Below are 22,459 nucleotides of genomic sequence, written 5' to 3'. Positions count from 1 at the left end.
CAGGTTGCCCAGTACTCACTGCACAACACCCATCTCGCCCCATGCTCTTGTCTCTTCCCTTCCTCGGTTGTCATCCCCTCTGTGGAACGACACTACACTCTCAAGGCCCGCTGCTCTTCTTCTCAAATGTGAACAAGCGCAGGTACAAGACGGCCAGGCCACAGCATGGTAAACATCGAACCGCAAAAACAGGGGCATGGGGCAATGACGAAAGAGGGCCCAGAAACTCCACACGGCCCCAGCTCCCAAAGAGTATCTGGGAGGCAAGGAAGAAAGACGACGAAAGCTCAGAGAGGAGGAAAAGGATAAAACAGCAGCAGCGATGGGCTCGGGAGTGATGGCGGTGGAGAGAGGAGAAATGACTGGAAAAATGAAGCAAATGAAAACTGAATTGAAGCAGGAAAAGGGCAAGAAAGATGGGAAATAAATGACAATGAGAAGAGAAATACCCAGGAACTGCAATCTGAAATGCCTTTGTAAAAAGAAGGGGGTGGGGCAGGGAGGAGCTGAATTTTGACCCTTACAAAGACTATTTCTTCCTTTTTTTTTTTTAAATATTTTTTTATTTATTCATTTGACAGGCAGAGATCACAAGTAGGCAGAGAGGCAGGCAGAGAGAGGGGGAAGCAGGCTCCCCGCTGAGCAGAGAGCCAGATGCGGGGCTCAATCCCAGGACCCTGGGATCATGACCTAAGCCGAAGGCACAGGCTTAACCCACTGAGCCACCCAGGCACCCCAAGAGAGATATTTTAGATAGGAAAGTAGGAAAACGCCCCTAATGAGCTGATGTTCTGTTGGAGACCTGAATAAAATTAACAACGTGAACCATGTGAATATGAAAGAGAATCTCATGTTGAGAGACTGGCATGTGCAAAGGCCTTCAGGTGAGCACGTGAGATAGGTAACCTGGTGGATGAAGCAGAAGAGGAGAGAAAAGGGAGGCAAGGTCAAGGACAAGTGAAGCTCATCATAAGGGCACAGCTGTCACCTCTGCCACGGGAAGCCATCTCAGAGCTCTGTGTAAAAAGGTGACAAGATCTCAACTTCACTCTAAAAGGACCCCCTAACTGCTCAGTTGAGAAGAGATCTTGAGGGGGCAAAGGTGACATCAGAGAGGGCCACAACAAAAACCAGGCGAGAAACTACCAGACGTTTTCTGCCGTATCACCGGGGCTCTCGAGAGGATTTTCTCTGCCAAGAGGAAGTGAACGCAGCAGTTTGCCGCAGAACACATCTTTATTCAGCTCCGCTTATCCTCTGCTGCAGCATCTCCAGCAACCCCGTATCATGGAGATGACCTGGGAAGCCCCAAGAGCAAAAATGGGTGCTTCTCACCATGGGAAAATGGGCAGCCGTCGAGGCTCTTGTGCAAGAGCTGACCTGAAATCCAGGGCCCTACCTTCTGTTCCTTACAGATGCATGATAGAAGGATGGAGGTGTGTGGAGAGAAAGAGAGTTTTCGTTCATCTCTTCACTGGCCTTTATCACCACTTTACATCAAGTGACCCAAGTGTAGTCATGGCCATCTGGCTTTACAACTGAACAAGAATCATGGTTTGAGCGTGGATCACTCTCACCCCAGCTTCTACAATACAGAAACTTCTGTTTATAAGGCCAAACATGAACCTTCAATCTAGAAACAGAAACCTGCTTTACAAACCTTATTACATGCAGATACTTCCCTACTGACAAAACCCCCATAGAGACATTACTAAAGGAACCTCAAGAAAAAAAGTCAGAATTTGTTTTAACTCACATTGAATACAAAATTTCTCACTTCCTGACATGGAAATTCAATGTGAAAGCAGTAGTATTTATCAATGTATTAAATGAGGTTGCTTAGTAACCCATAAGGATAAAAATGGCCGTGAAAGGAACCCTTTGTGTTTTCATTAACAGGACTGTGGCTGGGAATGGATCAGGCATCATGCTAAGTTAATCATCTCACTAAGTCCTTACCATCACTCTTCAGGGTAGAAACCATCATCCTCGTTTTACAGATGAGGGAACTGAGGCTTTCAGAGGTCAAGTACTCTGACCAGAGGGATCTGAACGTTCAGGGGCAGACAGGGAGTCACGGCCATCTCTGCAAGGCGGGTTCTGCTTCCCTCCTAACTCCTGCTCCATCCTGCCATTGTGCTCAGTGCTCTGTTACCTGGAGGCAAGGCCTCTGCAGGGGCTGACCCACTGCACTGAGGGACCCCAGCCATGTCACCAGACCTAGTTCTAACTTAAGGGGGATCCTCAGTGACTCATCAATACACTGGGAATACTCAGAAGAAATGATCTGTGTTGAAGGAGCATGAATACTGTGACCACATTTATTTTATTCTTTCTTCTTCCTTCTTTGAACAAATCCCTGATTTGTGCCAGGCACAGATGATAGTAAGGGGATAAGTCCTGCTCCTACCCTCAGAGAGTTCACAGCCTCACAGGCAGCAAAAGCTCAGACACACACACACACATTAGTACAGGGCACCCTGCACAGCTGGAAGCAAAAGGATCCAGGCCCATGGTGCAACAGCAGAAAAGCCCTCCCCTAGAGGACAAAGGGGACTTTGTCTAGGAAAGGGAATTCAAAGTAAAGCATGAAGACTGGCTATAGAATGGTTCCTTGGGAAAGGACAATTGATTGCAGGCAGGCTGTCTTACGCTTGAGGTGGTAAGCAAGACCACAGGGGAAGCTGGATGTGAAGGCAGAGGCTGGATCGGAGAGGGCATGAGGGACAGGAAATCACTGGGGGAGGGTGGTTGATTTTGAGCAAGGGAGTGACCCAATCACCTCTGTATTTATCTAAAGGGCAGAAAGGTCACACCAGAAAGGATGCTATGGAGGTGGCCTTTCTTGGGATATAGTCTCTCTCCCCATTCTCTACTGCTCAGTCACTTCTAAAGAATACCAAAAATAACCCCAGAAGTTAGGAAAATATGTATCTGGGTTAATGTGACAAGAAATGTCAGTCTGGCTCTCCACCCGCACTGATGCATTAGTGGAAGGAACATAGAGGTTGAACGTGAGGCATCTACAATCAAATTAGATCTGAGTTCCAACCTCAGCAACCTCAGTTACCTCGACTATAAAATGCTACTAAAAATCGGATGCACCTTAGCAGGTAAAACAGGTAGGAGTCAACCAAATCAGCACCTGACACTTAAGGGCTTTTTAGCTACTTGCTAATATCACCCTACTTAAAACATCATTATTAGTATTCTTTATTTCCTGAAAAAACATTGTTTGAATAGTTTTCATGTGCCTGGCATTCTTCTGTTTTACTGAAAACAACTCAAGAGAGATTGATGATACCCTCGTTTCACAGATTGAGCCCAAAAGGCTAAATTCTTTGGCCTGAGTTACGTAGACCCTCAATTTCTATGACTCAAGAGGAGTCATAGAAATATAAGCAGAAAAGTAAAATAAGCACTACACACTCATGAAAAAGTTGCCACATTTTATAAAGAAAAAACTTCTCTGCTTCAAAATTTCCTTTTACAGTACAGAAACAATAACTTAAAAAAAACACAAGTTTTTAAAAAGATTCATTTATTTATTTGAGAGAGAGAGAGCAAGTGAGCACACGGCAGGGCGGGGCAGAGAGAGAGGGAGAGAGAGAATCCCAAAACAGGCACCATGCCCAGCACAGAGCCCAACATGGGACTCAATTTCATAACCCCGAGATCATGCCTGAGTCAGAATCCAAAGGGATGTTCAACCAACTGAGCCACCGAGGCACCCCAGAAAAACAAGAAGTATTTCTCAAAATACGTTGCTTGGGGTTTTGTTTTGTTTTGTTTTTGCATTTCACTGCCCCTTATTAGCATCTTTTCAGAGCACCCCTTGCTGGGATGGGGATGCAGTCTCTAAGGGACCCAGGGAGGCAGATGGATGCAGCCTCCAGCCCATGTGTGGAGGGACAGGCTGCTGTGACAGCAGAACCCAGATGCTGGTGTTTTGGGTCTCAGCTGTGGGGGGCCTTGTGAACAGCCACACGAGAGGACCCTTGAGGATACTTTGTAGGCCACCTCTGCCTGGGGAGCCAGGGAAGTACAGACAGCATGTAGGTCACTGAACGCTCCCCTCCAGTAACAGCAGTCTCCTGGCTCAGTGAGGTTTTGGTGAAACTACTTGTTAAAGCAACTGGGGGCTGGCTGGACCTGGGGTCTGGGGCCATGTGCTAACCCCCCTTCTTGGGCACGCCAATTCTGCATGGTGCCATGGTCCCACTGGCCTGGGAGCTCTGGGGTCACAGCTACCATTGAAAATGCCATAAAAACGTAGTCCCTCTCCAAAGATAAAAGTGCATGTGCACAAACACATAATTTGGTGAGCAATGCTGGGGTTGTGTACCAGCCCCCCCAACCCGCCACCCAGGTCCTTGATAGAAACTACTAGAAGATGGTGCTGAGGGCCCCAGGCAGCTGCTCAATGAAAGGAAGAAACCCCAGGAGCCAGGGGAGAAGGGGAAGGGGACCCCAGACACCAGAAATCCTCAACAGCCCACCTCTCCCACCTCAAATACTAACTGGCTACTCAGGAGAGAAAACTAAACCTTGGGGCCTGGACACCTCCCCTCTGAGTGAGTCCTCTGTGTGCAAGGAAAGCCACTGGAACAGCAGGCAGTCCCCAGCACCAGGCACCTGTCCAACAGCATCTTCATTCATTTTGCTGCCAGCTTCATGGCAAATGGGTGTGCTGCCTTCCCGGGCCAGCCCCCAGATGTCCTGAAGACCCACATGAGTAACTCCAGGACAGTTCACTCTACCAGAATCTGGCATGGTATCTACCAGTGATAGCGTTTTTCAGGACCTGGATGCTACTATGGTCTGTTAGAGGGTTTAGAGACGCTCACTTCCTAGGATATTCATCTATCTCAGTTGTGCATGTGATTTTTCTAGAATTAGAAGTGGTACAAGGGGCACCTGGGTGGCTCTGTCAGTTAAGTGTCTGCCTTCAGGGCAGGTCATAATCCCAGGGTCCTGAGATCGAGCCCCGAGTCAGGCTCCCTGCTCAGCAGGGAGCCTGCTTACCCTTCTCCCTCTTCCTGCCACTCTGCCTACTTGTGCTCTCTCTCTGTGTCAAATAAATAAATAAAATCTTAAGGAAAAAAAAAAAAAAGGAAGAAGTGGTACAAGCAACAGGCAATGAGAGCACTAAGAAATGTTACCTATGTTCTATGCTACATCACTACCCCATCTGCACCTCTGTGGAACATCATCAGAGACACTAGAGTCTCCTTTCTCTTCTATATACAAATTCTAGTAGCAATTGCCTAGAAGCATGTTTTGCTCCTCTTTCTGAAGACCGTGAAGTCAGACTCCCAGCATTTCACACCTGGAGTCAGGTAGCCTTGGATCCCCTTCCCACCTCTTTCACTGATCACTGTGTACCGTTAAACAAGTAGCCTAACTTGTCTGTGTTGCAACTCCTCTCCTCATCTGTTAAATGGGATTAACAGAAGATAACTCCTTCTTTACATGTCAGTGAGAGTTCAAGCAGGTAATAGGCACTATGCGTGACACATTAAGAACTCAGAAAGTGTGAGTCTTCTTTCTCATTTGTAAAGTACATCTACTTTGTAGGTAATAAGGTCCAGTGTTTATGAATGATTTCTTCCCCAAAGTCCTCAGCTATCTGTCAGAACCCAGGTTCTGGGGGACCGAGACATTATCTCACAGGCAGAAAGGACTCAGAAAGTTAACTCAAATTTAAAAGGTCAAATGAAAAGCAAAGAATATTTTTGCAAACCGGAAGAATCACTTTTCATTGTGTGTTTCCGCTATGATCTTTAATATACCACTTTTTTCATGTCCAAAATGAGATACAGATTCCTACTTCATTCATCAAGCATTTATCAAGCCCTGGTTGAGTACATTCCACACACTGTGTGAGGAATAAGGGATGGAGCAGCAAACTGAGCAAATCCCTGCTCTCAAGGTTTTGAGTCTTCTGGGAAGACATAATTTAAAAAAAATATATCAAACAATGATGTTATACCGAGAATTTAAAATAGAATAATGCCAAGTGTCCAAGGAGTTACTTCAGATTGGGCAAAGAAACCTTGGAAAGGCAGGACAAGAAGCTGAGAGCTGAATTTCGAGATCTGCACGTTTTTTTGTGGTTTTTGTTTTGTTTTGTTTTTTAAATTTTTTAAAAAGATTTTTATTTACTTATTTGACAGACAGAGATCACAAATAGGCAGAGAGGCAGGCAGAGAGAGAGACAGGAAGCAGGCTCCCCGGCGAGCAGAGAGCCCTATGGAGGGCTCTATCCTAGGACCCCGGGATCACGACCCAAGCAGAAGGCAGAGGCTTTAACCCACTGAGCCACCCAGGTGCCCCTCATTTTGTTTTTTAAATAAAGGAAGAAAAAGTAATGAGAATGGAGTGAATGAGAAGGACACCAAAAAAGGCTAGGTCAGCAAAGAAGGCAAATCTGTTGGCAAAAAACACTGAGGGCGGGCACCTGGGTGGCTCAGTCATTAAAGCATCTGCCTTTGGCTCATGTCATGATGCCAGGATCCTGGGATCGAGCCCCACATCGGGCTTTCTGCTCAACAGGGAGCCTGCTCCTTCCTCTCTCACTCCCCCTGTTTGGGTTCCCCCTCTCTGTCTCTGTCAAATAAATAAACTCTTAAAAACAGTGGGGAGGGGCCTTTGTCCCCCAAACACAGGAATGAAATGAAGGGAGCTGCTCCACTGCCCTCAGTTCAGTGACAGGCTAGGTCGGAAAGTCACCTGGTTACCAAAACAGAGACCTGAAGGCTGGCTGGAGTAACCAAGTAAACGCTCATTTCTTGCTCACATAAGAGCCCCATGCAGATGTTGCTTCTTAATAGTCTTCCAAGGACCCAGATTCCTGCCACCGTGTGGCTCCACCACCTGCAACACTTGGGTCCCAAGTTAGCCTCTCTGTTCCAGCCAGGAGGAAAGATGATGGACAAGCACACCTGTCCAGGCCTGAGCAGACACTGGTCTCTGCAGCTCCCACTCCACTGTACAGCTGTGTGCCCCAGACAAGGAAGGGACATGTGGTTCTTGTCTCAGTCTCTGCCACAGGCTCTGGCACAAGATTCCCAGAGCATGTAAGAGTGAACAGTGTCCCTTCCCAAGATCAGGCTAATCAAACCACAGAATGCTGTGCTTCAAAAATAGAAAAACAAAAAACTTAACACAAGCAAGAATTGGTGAACTGAGTTGAAAATTATGATCAAGCCACATCATTACACACCTTTGGCCAACCGTCCTCCATCACAACGGTTCCTAACACTAGATAAATGATGGAAAGAGCAGTGACAGCAAACATGATTTACAGAACACGCTTAACCCAGAGTTGCTTTGGCAGTCACTTGTGGATCTCATCAGGATTCCCAACAGGATCCCTCTCCTCAACTAGAACATTCAGTACCACAGGATCCCTTCTAGGTGTGCACTAATTCTCTGTAGCTAAGAGTATTCTTTAGCATTCAGAATGAAAGGAGAAAGTAGTAACCTTTCACCTTGTCCTAACTCTATGTGATAGCACCAAAGAGGGCTTTGTTCTATTATTTTCCACACTGTTCTATTACCAACATGTTATCACTGAAAACCATTTTCTAAAGTTTTCAATAATAGACATAACTATCACACCTGAGTTTAAAGAAAAATTGAATTTTCAACTTGTAGAGCTAAGGAGTTGATTCAAGAGCTGTGGAGGCACCAAAAGGGAAGCCACTAATTGTGACCCATGATTCCGTGAGCCACTAGCCCAACCATTTCCTTACTACATTTTGATAAAACAAATAATTAAGAATGAGATGTCTTGCCAAAAGACATTTGTTGTACCTGCTTACCAACGGAGACATAGATGTCCTTGTCAAATGCACAAATGGCAGGAGCAAAGTTGGATCGGTTATTACAAATCAAGACTTGAAACAAACAGGGCCAACACTAACAAGATGGATTTCCCAACTATGAATGAAAGTACTGTATTTTAAGAAAGCTTAGCAGCACAACAGAGGATGGAAGAACACCAGATGAACACCACTGATGTGGAAAGGATCTCGGGATTTCATAAGGCAGTGACCCTAGGGCAGTCGACAGGTGACACAGCTGCCTGTAACAAGCCAAGACTACCTGAGTTTGCAGGACAGTGTCCAGAAGAGGAAGAAAATCGTTCCATTGTCCGCTTGAAGTCAAGGCTCGCCGGGGGTTTCCTGTTTAATTAGAGCCTCCCAGGTGAGAACAACTCTCAAACCCACATCCAGTCAAGAAAGGCTGTTGAAATTGGGAGTTTACTCTGGCAAAGAGAACACTCAGTGGACAGACACAAAAGCTGTTCTCAAACTTCGAAGAAGTATGTACAAGAAAGAGCAGAGTTTCTTCACAAAGTTTCAGGGGCAAAGCTAAAACCAATAGAGAGAATTATTGGAGACAGATTTTTAGACAATTAGAAATTTGTAATAATAAAGTTGTAATAATTACAACTGTCTAAATACAGACTCTCTTCATGATGGGGTGAAGAGTTCTCTCCACCGTGATAATAAAAGCAGATGACATCTGTTCCTGTTGTCAGAGAGAATTTCTACACATAAGATTCTATGACAAAATTGGTTCCAACTTGCATTGAACACGTGGGGCATTTTCTTTAAATTAACATATATTGTACTGTTTGTTTTATGGGTACAGGTCTGTGAATCATCAGGCTTACACATTTCACAGCACTCACCATAGCACATACCCTCCCCAATGTCCATAACCCAACCACCCTCTCCCTACCCCCCTTCCCCCGGCAACCCTCACTTTGTTTCATGAGATTAACAGTCTCCGCTTTTGCTGATATTCAGAGCACCACAAAAGCACAAAGTGGACATGGTCACAAAAGATCATTTCATGCACGCTCCCCACCCCCGAGTTCTCAGCATAGAGATAGTCAAAGTGACCCACAAAAAGCACTTTAAATTTTGCTTTATGTTTCGAAGAAGAGATTTCCCTATTTTCTTAGTATCCCCAGTCTTAGCTTTTCAGGAAGTTCTTCCTCGTGTCTCATCTGAATTCTTCCTGCTCTAATTATATCAATTAACATGGATAACTAAATGAGCTCGGTCATGATGACAGAATAATGTTTGACATAGAACATATAAAGAAACATTTGCAAAGACTAAATGTGAAGCAATGAATGTTAAAATGTTTCCAATCTCTAAATGTCAAATGTCATTCAGAACAGTTCTAAAACCCATGACAAGACTGGTTTACACACACTTTCATTTTTGAGTGCAAACACAGACCTCCTTGTGTAAGAGCTCTGCTATTCTTTTCAGACCCCACTTTCTATCTCTATGCAGGAAGAATGGACTGAACCTTAATGTGTTTAGATTAAAATCACTCAAAACGGAGGGGAAACAACACTTGAGCAGCAGGAACACAGGACAGCTTTAAAAGGTTAGTGATAACATTGAGTACTCAAAAATGCCTGGTTTGTTTAAAAGATACCAAAATACAAATTCAGGAAAACCTGTCATACTCTTATTTCTTTAGGAAATAGATAAAGCCGCCAAATACAAAAGCTGCCTTGAAACAACGCTCAGCACAGAATTCTTGCTCGCCTTATTCCTAGCAGCTTGCACTGTGCTTAGTAAATTTATTACATACTGTGTTGACGTACTCCAGGAACAAACCAATTTGCCTACTAGTCAACTCCTTACTTCCCAATTAACTGGAAGCATGTACTCGCTTTTTCCCCCCAAGGCTTCCCTAACAAAAATAAAAGTAAAGCTAAGCTGTCAATCAGCTCTCTGAGAAGAAATTGTTTTTGTTACTACCATAGCTTACCATAGGTTCTAAGAGACAATGTCCAGAATTAAGACAATGAACTAGTATCTATTTAACTGGAATTTTGTCCACGAGCTTGTTAGCCATATGAAGAGATGGGAAGCTCAGAGCTCAGAAGTTTCAAAGGACTTCCTTTTCATCCTCGAGACTGAATCACGCGCTCCTCTCCTCTGACAGTGAGTTTTCCAATCTCTGGAGAGGTACACACACACACACACACACACACACACACACACACACACACACTCTTTCTCCCCTGGTTTCAACCAGGAAGGATTTGGTCTTTGCAACCAAACATGGTCATTGCCCAGTATGGGGAATAACTCACATTGCCCAAGTCTGTCACTTTGATTACTAGATTAACAACAAGACTCTGGGACGCTTTTTATTTTTAATGATTTTTTTTTTTTAATTAAGAAATATACATCTTGAAGTTGAGGCCTGGCAGCAAAAAGGGTTGCCAGACACCCAAAATAGAAGCCAAGTCTTTAAACTCTTCTCAAATCCTTTTCACACTCTTCTTCATTATCTAACCAAATGTTGTTAGCTGCTCTTAAGAGAACAGAACAGGCCCAGGGGTCTGTGAGCCAGGCCTGCTAATGAATGCACTTCTCCCCACCAAGAACATCCCTAAGTTTTCCAAAATATCCGCAAAAAAAAAAAAGCAAACTCATGGAATATCTCAGTACAGAGACCTTACTTCAATCAGTATGGAGATGGCATTTTTTTAAAGATTTTATTGATTCTGAGAGAGAGAAAGCAAGCACACAGAAGGAGGGCAGAGGGAGAGAGAGACTCCCACCCAGGCTCCACGCTGAGTGTAGAGCCCAAGCCAGGGCTCCATCACATGACCCTAAGATGAGGTCAGAAGCCTTAATTGACTGAACCACCCAGATGCCCTGGAGGTAGCATTTTTTTAAAAAGACAATAAAAATCTGTAGTTATTAGCTGGTTATTCAACCTATGATAGTCTCTAACTTTAATTTCACTTAAATAGAGTGCAAATTCAGGGGCGCCTGGGTGCCTCAGTCTTTAAGCATCTGCCTTTGACTCAGGTCATGATCCCAGAGTCCTGGGATGGAGCCCTGCATCGGACTCCCTGCTCTGTGGGAAGCCTGCTTCTTCCTCTCCCACTCCCCTTGCTTGTATTCCTGCTCTTGTTCTCTCTCTCTGTTAAGTAAATAAATAAAGTCTTTAAAAAAAAAGAAAGAAAGAAAGAAAGAAAGATAGTGCAAATTCCTTTATGAAAGTGAACAATATTCTTACAGTCACCATTTCAATCATTGCTAACAGTTGTTGAATTCACCCAAGAGAAAAAATTAAATGTGGTGGACCAAAATTCTATTCACACCCATAAGCCTTAAACTTAAAGGTTATATCCACAGAGAGGTGATTGGTCATACTCAGTGTTCCTAAAAAGAATTCATGTAATACAGGGCTGTGAGAATAGGATGAGCTATGTGCAAAGAGCTATACCTGAGGGATTCTATGTTCTTCTGTGCCAAAACCTCTCTTGTACTGGTGTGCCGGGATTTCTGATACTCCTATCATCAAGTTTACTCCTTGGGTATTTGTGAAGTCATTCAAAATTATGATAATATTTAATGATACAGAAAAACATTTGTGAAATGGTCACAAAATAGGTAAATAAACTTTTTGCTCAAGTAATGTATATACCCAGAATAAAATGAATGATACAGGAAATCAGGGTGGTGTTGTTATTACTGTTGCTGTTGTTTTAACCTTCTTGGTACACTTCTATATTCTTCAAGATTTCTACAGTGACCCTACAACATCCTATTTATGATTAAGAGAAAAATCATAAAACTTCAAGTAAATGTAACAATCACCCTTTGATAAACTTGTCATACAGCTATCCCACTCCTAGTTATTTATGTAGATATCGTTGTGAACTTACAGTCACCCCAAAACTGTACGAATGGTTATACAGCTGTACTCTTAATCACCGAAAAGTGGCAATACCTCAAATATCCATTGGTCAGAGAATAAATGGCCTGTAGCATCTCCACACGGCAGAATGCTGTTCACAATATAAAGCAATGAACAATTGAGACACGCAACAAATGGATGACTCTCCCATGCATTGTGCCGAACGCCAACAGCCAGGCTCCAAGGGCTAGATGATTTAGGATTCCATCTACAGGACAGGCTGCGACAGGTAAAAATAGAGGGAGGAGGGCAGATCAACGCTGCCAGAGCCTGCGCGATCAGGAGAGATATGGGCTACAACCCAGGGGCAGCACAGAGAATTTGGGGGGGTGATAAAAATGTTCTATAACTGGATTGTGGCACTAGTCATAGGACTGAATGCATTTGTCAAAACTAAGAACTATATATTAAGAAGGATGGATTTTACCATAAAAACATTAATCCTTAACAAACTTGCAAAAAAAACAAAAACAAAAACCCATTTGGAACTGAAAGGTGTCCCGATTGTATTCTGTTCTGGGTGATTCTTTTTCCAAAACGCACCTATGTTTCTTCAAAAGTTTTTAATTATTAATTTTAATTATTTTATTAGGTATTTTAATAATTATCACTTTATAGGCATGGAATTCTGAAAGGAGTGGAACACAGAAATGAGAATTTTTCATAGGAGTGAGGAGATTAAATACTGTTCAAGACACTCAGGCCTGTCTATAATATCCCTGGGAACCCTGGCAAGGGCACCTCTGTGGTCCACTCACAAGAGACTACACAAGGGATTCCAGAGTGGAAGAGAAGGTGCTTAAAAGCAAGAGAGGACAGCAAGCACAATTTTCTAGAACGATACTTTCAGGAGGCAACCAAATGCACACTGGGAAATCCACTCCAGAGAGCCAAGATGTGGTTGTGACCCAGCACCTATAACCCTTATGCCCATGCCAGCACCACTTCTAGACAGATTAAGGCATGACTGAGAAGTCACCAGGCCAGTTTGGTTTGCTCAATTTAGGGCTTAAAATGCCCTCCGCACCTCTGGATATTACAAAAGTGCTTCTGAGAGGGGTCTGAAGAGATTTAGAATGGCTTATCCTCCTAAACGGATTTGGGAACAAGGAACTTTCTCTAGAGCTTAGTGAGGGAGCTGGTTTTCTGTTTTGTTTGGTCTCTCCCCCCACACACACCTTTAGAAGAGCATACAAATAAGCCTTAACTGATGCTTATCATGAGCTTAAAAGAATTTAATTAGAACAGAGATACGAAAACCAGTTTTTATAGAGACTTCTTTTTCTTAAGAAATAATTCTTACTCTCAATATGAGAGAGTGATGCCTATTCTTTTGGCCTATTCTTTTTATCTATAGAGAAGATAAGGGAGTAAAGTGGCCTAGGACAGGTACAGAAATTATTACAGGACAACAATTACATTAATCTCTTCTCTGAACACTTCTAAAATAAAAGCAAAACCTTCTTAAATTAAACTATGGAGTAAAAATATATCAGGCGCCTAGGTGGCTCAGTAGGTTGAGCATCTGCCTTCGACTTGGGTCATGATCCTGGGCTCCTGGGAGCCAGCCCCACATAACGCTCCCTGCCTGGTGTGTGTGTGGCCCAGTGGGGGGTGGGGGTGGGGGTTCAGCTTGCCCCTCCCCCCTGCTCATGTGATGTTCCTCTCTCTCAAATAAATTAATTAATAAATCTTTTTTTAAAAAAGGAAAAAAAGAAATCTATCTTCTAATATATGAAAAACAGAGACTAGCAAACTAATGTTGTTGAAAGAGAATGTTTTGGCTAATTAGAAGTTTAAATTAATTTTAAGTCCTTAAAAGGGCTGTCTCCATTAAACAAGGGAGATCATCCTAATCTGTTCATTAAACTGGACCACCAAAGAACAGCTACTTTAGAATTCAGTTAGCCCCGTTATATATAAACATATATATATGTACACACATACACACATTAACCATCGTGTTCATGGTCTCTGAACAGGGATGGACCATAAAATACCTGTCTGTTGCTTGTCAGGGCTTTTCTGGGAATTGAACTTGTCAGAACTAGCACTGTCAGGTTTAACTTAGTAACCAAAAGTCCAATAATAAATGAGAGCAAGAAAATTCACATCCATTATTTTCATGTCTTACTCAAAGTGGGTCTTCCTAAAAAAAATAAAGCATTGTACATTCTGAAAAATATAAGGTGAGGTGAGAGACAAAATGGTAACATGGAACCTTGCCTGGTCTGCAGGTCAAGAGAGCTGGGGCCCTGTGTTTTATTCATCCCTTCCCCACACTTATGGAGTCATTCCAGTCTGACGGTCTCAGGGAATCCATTTAATAGCTGTGCAACTTTGGACACACCATTTATAATCTCTCTGAGCCTTTGAGAGTAAAAAAAACCATACTTAGCACACTGGGAAAGTCATGGGAATTAGATAAAAGGTTTACAAAACACTGAGCACAGTGTCTGGTATGGAGTGGATGTTCAAGAATATTAATTATCTCTCACCCTCTCTCCTTTCTGAAAAGCTTTTGTTATACATTCACAATGAATCTTTCTGCTTAGTCTAAGGAACAGTCCAGCAGAGAAGCAAGCTTTTCTGTCTTTGAGTCCACATATGCCGGACAGATCTGTAGGCTACTGCTTAATTATTTCTCAACTAGCAGTGACTAGCTGCAAGAGTCCACAGCTGACGGGCTTTCAGATGGGACCATTAAACACTGACTATGTGTCTAGGTCTGCAGAAAATTTTCAAGGTTAGGGTGGGGCCAGCAGGGGACACATGATGGAATTGTTCCTAAGCCTTTTACACCAAGGACATCTCAGACAAGGCGTATACGAACAGATGGGACCAAGATTCCTCAACAGTTTCCAAGCCAGTTTCCAAGCAAAGGGCGTAGGATTAACTGCTAGCTCCCTGGTTTAAAAACAAAAACAAAAACAAAAAAAGACACCACTAATAAATGTAAATAATTAAAGCCTTTAAAATGGGCATTTCAGGGGCACCTGGGTGGCTCAGTGGGTTAAAGCCTCTGCCTTCTGCTCAGGTCATGATCCCAGGGTCCTGGGATCGAGCCCCACATTGGGCTCTCTGCTCAGCAGGGAACCTGCTTCCCCTCCTCTCTCTCTGCCTGCCTCTCTGCCTACTTGTGATCTCTGTCAAATAAATTAATAAAATCTTTAGAAAAAAATAAAAATAATAATGGGCATTTCAAAAATAAAAGCCAAGTGAAAACTAGCCAGATAAGCCAAATTCAGGCTCATTTTACACAAAGGCCCCCACAGCACTCACGAAGAGGTAGCTTCTGGAGGGAAATAAACCTAAAGTCATTGACCAACAGGCCAAACCCACCGGCACTTTGAACACTTTAGATTTGTCCCTCTCTGTACAAGACAGGTTGGCATAAGCAGTGACTCTGTAGGTCGATACAAGTGGAGGGTTGGAGAAGGAAGGCTTTGGCCAATGGGTATCCACAAAGCCCTGAAGTTCGTATTATATAGACTCTTCACAGACACTGAGGCAAGGGACTGCATCTCATTCACGCTCCAGAGCCCCCATGTTCCCTTGCACACTGTGAGGAACAGCCCCTGTGTTCCTTGCCCTTTACAGCCCAAGAGAGAAAGAAAAATCAAAGAAGTCCAGACTCAGCAGTTTCCTACTCTCCAGGTTCTCAAAACAAAGACCTTAGTAAGAAATTAAGTAAAGAAATATTCTAATGTCTCTTTTAAAGCAAATGATTACTATGAGCTCAAGCCTCCTATTTTGGGGGAATTGGAGAGCTACCACATTTTGTATAAAGCTGCTATTTTCAAAGGCATGGCTCTTTCAAATTCCCCCAAATGTTCTTCAAATCCTAAGACAGTCAGCAAAGTGACAAAGTATGTTTGCTTAATTCTGGCATAGGTGGCACTTTCATTTTCTCTAGTGTCCACTTTGAGATAAGTATGTGCCATTTGTAAGAAGTTGGTCAGAAGTAAGAACAAAGAATGGGGTTGGCAGATTTGGACCCAGAACCTTGGTCCAACCTGTGACCCTAATGCACTTCCAGGTCTCAGAGGAGGACAGCACTCTTCGAAGTCCACCTATGCATTCACTCCCAGCTCGTCAGGTTTTACCATCCCACCCATCATTTGCCCTCTTCCTCTTGCATTTCAACTGGCACCTTAAAGAGATTATCAACATGTTCAACTCCAATGCCATTTCAGAGTCAACTTCTTCCTTCATCTTGTATCCCCTCACTCCTTCCTGTGATCATCAAGGTCTGCCATCCCCATCACCCTTTCTTAGTCACTACAATCCTGTCAACATCCTACCACACCTCCAACTCCTAGATAAAAGCCCCGCCCCCGACATCTTAACAGCCAAATGCCATGTTATGTGACCTCTCTGCTAACTCTTATGATCCCTCACTTCTTGAAGTTCTCCCATCCCCTCTTTTCCAATGCATCACTTGCTCTATCCTATTTAAACCACCCTAGTTTTGCAAGCTCTCATCATTGATTAAATCCATCGAAAAGAAAGATGTGCTGCCTCTAAGAACCACCTGTCATGTCTACTCATGTGGTCATTTACTCATACCTGTAAAATATCACCATTATTAAAGGATCTCCATAATCAAAAGGGACAAAAAAAACATTTGCATCATTTTCAATATCCCTTAATATTTAAGGCAAATGCCAGATTCAAAATAACTTAATGCACATTAACTCATTTGTCTTTTACAACAACACAGTCTTAGTTGAACCCATCTGCCCCTGAGGCATATGGTCCAACAGACAGGATTAATATGAGCACCTACATCTGTCCATTCTTCTGCTGGTGCCTCGTCCCTACTGCCTGGTAGTCTGTGGCTTTCCTTCAATGACACCTGGCAATGAGTCACATCTAGTACTAAGGAATATAATCCCCAGTTAATATTTTGTTCCTACATAAGAATATAATTTCCATTGTTACTGAGGTTTTCATTATAAACATACAACACAGGACTTTCTTTCTAGGAACATGTACCCACTATGGATGTGATACTTATGTTTTCCAACCTACAAAGGAAGTTACTTGTGACTGATACCTAGTATAACAAGGGTAACACCTTGAAAAGTAGGGATTCCTCCCGCACCTTCAATACACACATAGACACACACACACACACACACACACACACACACACACACTTAATTTAAGCCTATCACATTTCTCATGTCAGCCTGAAGCCTTGGAGCTCTGGAACGTTATACGGAGGAGAGAGGACATTTAGCACTATTGCAGCAAAAAAAACGAAAGAGAACTATTTGCTTCTGACATTGAAAACATGATTTTACATTAGGGCAATGGGCTGGAAAAGTCAGCTTTATCAAGAATAAAACTTGAAAAATTCAGATTGTGTTGTCTTCTATGAAAGACAAAGCTGCTTCTTATTAAGGCTAGGGGTGGCTCTTGCTACCCTAGAACAAAAAGAACCAATGAGAGCAGAAAGCCTAAAATTCACCTGCTCTGGGAGCAGGGGATTATAAGGCAAGGTGGGAGGTGAAATATTTGAGCCCTCATCTCTCTTCTGATTTTTGGTCCTAGCACAGGAAAAGGGTGTCAGATAAATTACGGGACACCCCGTAAAAGAGTGTAAATCACATCTGACCTACAGTATAGCCAGTTTGAGTTCTGGTATGGTGTGGATGGGACCAGAAGTTCCTGTGCACTCCTAAGGAGGATGTAAACAGAAATGAGCTGAGAGGCAACAGGCCTGGCTAGAAAAAAGATAATCCACAGCAGAGATTACCAGGGTGATGTCATAGGCCATACACTGGATGGAGGAGGTGACAGATCCGGAGAGGTACAGAAGAGTGTCAGCAAGAGCTGCAAGGTGGGGTCTAGGTCAGTGGAGGATCACAAGGGAGGCTTGGCATAGCTCGGAGAGACCAAACCACAACCTACATGGGTTTACATACCAGCCAGACACCCAAAGATGGAAAAGTTCATTGAGAACTGTCATGAAGGCAGGGGACACCCAACCCCCACTCCCTTCCCCATACATGCAGAAAGCATCCCAGATAGGAACAGAGAAAGCCACATATCTGAGTAATTGAGAATTTTATCTAAATAAGGGGGTGTACAAACCTAAAGGAACTATTCATATCATTGCATCAGACCATATATACTGGAGGAGACCCATTTTGTGTTCTCCTACTGCCCAGGGGACAGGGAGGCAAGAGAACACAGCTTCCTTAGAATTTAAGTGAATAAACTCTATTTCTTCTGCATATTGGAATATAGCTTGAGGAGAGCTAAACTCTTCCTAACTAGCATAAAGAAAAATTCCATTTTAATTAACACTATTTCCGATATAAGAGCATCATTTCCACAACCCATAACAATAGCTCTTTGCTGCTCTAATTAATACGACAGGAAACTTACGAGTAGCATTCTTTCACATGCTGACACATGATGATTATAGTTTACCCTTCCTCTACCATATCTCATGCCCAGAAAGCTAAAAGCGCTCTTCTTTTTGAATTTCCAGTACTCAGGTAACACCTGACCTTCAGTTGGCACTCAAACCTGTACTTTTGTTACCAAAAGTAGCAATGAATAAATATTCAGTGATGACTAAAAACATGACCATGACCACTTTCTACTTTTCAGTGTTGTGGTTATATTGTACATGACCTAAGTTACTGTCATCATTTCAGTTTTCTCAAATACCAGGTTGATATTCTAATAAAGAGATTTCCCAGAAGGGGAAAGGCAGAAACCCAGAAAGGCAGCTACAGGAAAGAGAGTAGGGAGATTAACCACAATGTGAAGAGGACAAGATTAAAGACAACAGGGAAATAAGGAAGTCTGACAATCCAAACGACATAAGCAGCTTAACAGGGCAGATTGACAGAAAATCTGTCACGTGACCGAGAAAGGAGAAAAGGAGGGGCAAAACACCTAAGGCTGAAAAGATGCTCAACACCACTAATAATCAGGGAAATGCAAATCAAAACTACAATGAGATATCCCCTCACACCTGTCAAAAAGACTAAAATCAAAAAACACAAGGAAGAGCAAGTGTGGTCAGGGATGCAGGGAAAAAAAAGAACCCTCATGCACTGCTTGTAGGAAAGCAAACTAGGACAGCCACAGTGGAGGGCAGCATGCAGCTTCTTCAAAAAATTAAAAAGAATTACCATACGATCCAATAATCACACTACAGGGTATCAACGCAAAGAATACAAAAACACTAACTCAAAAAGATATATACACCCCTAGGTTTATTGCCGCATTATTTACAATAGCCAAAATATGGAAGCAACCCAAGTGTCCATCCATAGATGAATGGATAACAAAGATGTGGTGTATATGTACAAGAGAACTTTACTCATCCATAAAAGGGAATGAAATGGATTCCTAGTATAGGGACTACTTAGTGGTGGGCCTTGCAAATTCGATCTTTTCTCCTTCTGGATCTGAGGCCGCTACCACAACCACGTTAAGCCAATCTTGGGTCAGGCCACAAAGCACCCAAGCTTGATCCCGTTCTACATACTCATTGGACCATATTCATTGGAGGTCCTGGAGCTGCACTGTATGTCTTGTGCCTGGCTTTGTCCAATCCAGATGTTAGCTGGGGTAAAGAGAATAACCCAGAACCCTGGAACAAACTAGGTCCCAGCGATCAATACAAGTTCTATTCAGTGAATGGGGATTACAGCAAACTGAAGAAAGAAGGTCCAGACTTCTAAATGAAATGTTTCACTCCAAAGCTGCTTAGAATGAAGGTCTCAAGAAGACATCCGCACAGTATTCCGCTTATCGAGTGAAATGCACAAAATCATGGTGGTATATTGTGTTGGGGCTTGCACTGAAAAAAAAAAAAAAACGAATGAAATCTTGTCATTTGCAACAATATGAGTGGATCTGGAGGGTATAATGCTAAGTGAATTAAGTGAGTCAGAGGAAAACAAATACCATACGATCTTACTCATATGTGAAATTTAAGAAGCAAAACAAATGAACACAGAAAAAAGACAAAAAGCAGACTCTTGAGTATAGAGAACAAACTGGTGGTTACCAACAGGGAAGTGGGTGGGGGAATGGGTGAAATAGGTGATGGGGATTAAGGAGGGCACTTGTCATGCTGAGCACTGAGTAATATAGAGAACCATGAAATCACTATATTGTACACTTGAAACTAATGTAACACTGTGCATTAATTATGACAGGATTACATAAAGCAAGTAGGGCTTCTCATCCTAAAAGAAAACAAAAAAGAAATACAAAAACACCTTCAGCTGGGGTCTAGGATGGGGACAAACCAAGTACATCAAATAATTTGTCACAGTAATATGCATATCAGCCTGCATTTCCAAAATTGACCAGAACTACAAACTATGAAAACATGCAGTCCCGGGACACCTGGGTGGCTCAGTTGGTTAAGCAGCTGCCTTCGGCTCAGGTCATGATCCCAGTGTCCTGGGATCGAGTCCCACATCGGGCTCCTTGCTCGGCAGGGAGCCTGCTTCTCCCTCTGCCTCTGCCTGCCATTCTGTCTGCCTGTGCTTGCTCTCTCTCCCTCTCTCTCTCTCTGACAAATAAATAAATAAAATCTTTAAAAAAAAAAAAAAAAAACATGCAGTCCGATTATGTTCATTTACCTCTCCTTGGGTCAATTTTTCGTGGATTTATTGGTGGTTGTTTTTTTTTTTTTCCTTGCACTTCATTCTGCAACCACTGTCTCAATAAATGCTCTAGATTCACTGGCTGTTCGAATAAAGAATATATTTAAAGGATACAAACAGGTTACTCATAACAGCAGCAGTGTGCTTTTTATAGTGGGAAATATTTAGAAATTCTGAGCACAGGAAGTATGGAGTATCTTTCAGTAATAAGCCTTACATCCTCAACATCAGCTTTAGAATTACTCACAATTAGAATTCACAATTAGAATTACTCACAATTAGAATTAGTGTTTCCCCTAATATTAAGAAATATTTACTATTTTAATCTGAATTAACTTAGCTGAAACAGATATTTTCTCTAAAGCCATCAAACAGTCCTTCAAATCATGTTCATAACGAAGCCATGATGTGACTTTGGGGGAGCTGAAAAACATGCACTCTGGAGGAGTTTCAAGAATATAACCAAGAACCTGCAACTGCTGGGGTTGGCCAGTTGGGAGAGCAATGGTGTTTCCATAACAAAGCAAACTGAAACAAATGCAGGCCCATGAGCACCATCACAGAGAAGGGTGGTCTTTGGGACCAGAGAGAAATGGCCAGCAACCCTGGGTGAACAGGACACCATGGCTGAGTAGTCCAACAGATTACACCAGCAGTAAAGTATTACTGTCCCCCTACTTGGTTCAACCAAAATAAACACAAGCAAAATCCAGCCCACAACAGGTTGGATAACCACGTAGACTCCTACCAAGAACAATACGCTCAGCGCTCAAAATACTGTACAGTGACATAGCCAATATACTCAGAATTGTCACAGAACTCTGAAAACTTGCCACCAAAGCAAAGACACCAACAATTCTCAGCCGAGAGCTACAACTGTTTGGGTGAGGACATTAAGGGATCAAAGGTGCCCAGTTTGCATTAAGAACAAAAACAGAAGTCAGTCCTACTCCTGATAGTGTTTAACTTTTTTTTTTAATTTTTATTATTTTTTTAATTTCTTTTCAGTGTTCGAAGATTCATTGTTTATGTACCACACCCAGTGCTCTATGCAATACGTGCCCTCCACAATACCCACCACCAGGCTCAACCAACCTCCCACCCCTCTCCCCTCCAAAACCCTCAGTTAGTTCCTCAGAGTCCACAGTCTAATGGCAAGGAATGAAAAGATTAGTCTTCATTCCAAAATAAGCCTGTAGTTTATATCAGAAGAGATTTGTAATAAATGAAGCTGGGAGCACCTCAGCTTTGCTTGCCCCTCTATTGGGCTCTGGTAGCTGAGACCATCCAGACACATCGAGAGGCAACTATGATTAGCACCTGTCACCACTCAGTTACAGGACAGGGGATGATTTCTTTACAATGACAGCAGATTCCTATGCAAGACAAATGACACTTAGACAACTTTACTTGAAGACTCAAGGCATTACTCCTAGGAGACAGGCATTAGGAGTTCTGTTAATAGCTCCCCCATGCCAAGTGAATAGCATATTGAGATAGTTGTGCTCGGTCCTGAAGGTAAATGGAATCTGCTACTTAACACCTAGTACTTTACATGTGTGGTGACCTCGACATAAAAATTTCTTTTAGCCACAAATAAAGGCTTTAAAATAATGGAAGTCAACTTTGAAGTATTGTAGACAGTTGCCTTTTTGGTTTTGCTAGGTTTCTCTTTTGTCTGAATGACATCTAAACCTCTTCCTTTTTTTTTTTTTTTTTTTCTAGCGGATCATCCATTATTTGGGTCTTTATGGCAGGCGAGACCCTACCTCATGATACAAAAATGGACATTTCTTGCGCTGGTCTTTGGCAGTCCTATGTCCTAGGGTCAGCTCAGTGTGTCCCATTTCAGATTCTTTTTTTTTTTTTAAAGATTTTATTTATTTATTTGACAGAGAGAGATCACAAGTAGACAAAGAGGCAGGTGGAGAGGGAGAGAGGGAAGCAGGCTCCCTGCTGAGCAAAGAGCCCGATGCGGGACTCGATCCCAGGACCCTGAGATCATGACCTGAGCCAAAGGCAGTGGCTTAACCCACTGAGCCACCCAGGCACCCCCC

The 22,459-nt window shown here is 42.8% G+C and overlaps 1 pseudogene; it reads left to right on the top strand.

Moving 5' to 3' along the window:
• The first annotated feature begins 41 nt into the window (after positions 1-41).
• LOC111148237 lies at positions 42-19,466 on the top strand (annotated as a pseudogene).
• Positions 19,467-22,459: the final 2,993 nt, after the last annotated feature.

Source organism: Enhydra lutris, unplaced genomic scaffold (genome assembly GCF_002288905.1).
Source record: "Enhydra lutris kenyoni isolate GAN:26980312 unplaced genomic scaffold, ASM228890v2 scaffoldscaffold19, whole genome shotgun sequence".
In the NCBI taxonomy this organism is placed as follows: domain Eukaryota; kingdom Metazoa; phylum Chordata; class Mammalia; order Carnivora; family Mustelidae; genus Enhydra; species Enhydra lutris.
The sequence above is the reverse complement of the archived record's forward strand: the minus strand, read 5'-3'. Positions and strand labels throughout refer to the sequence as shown.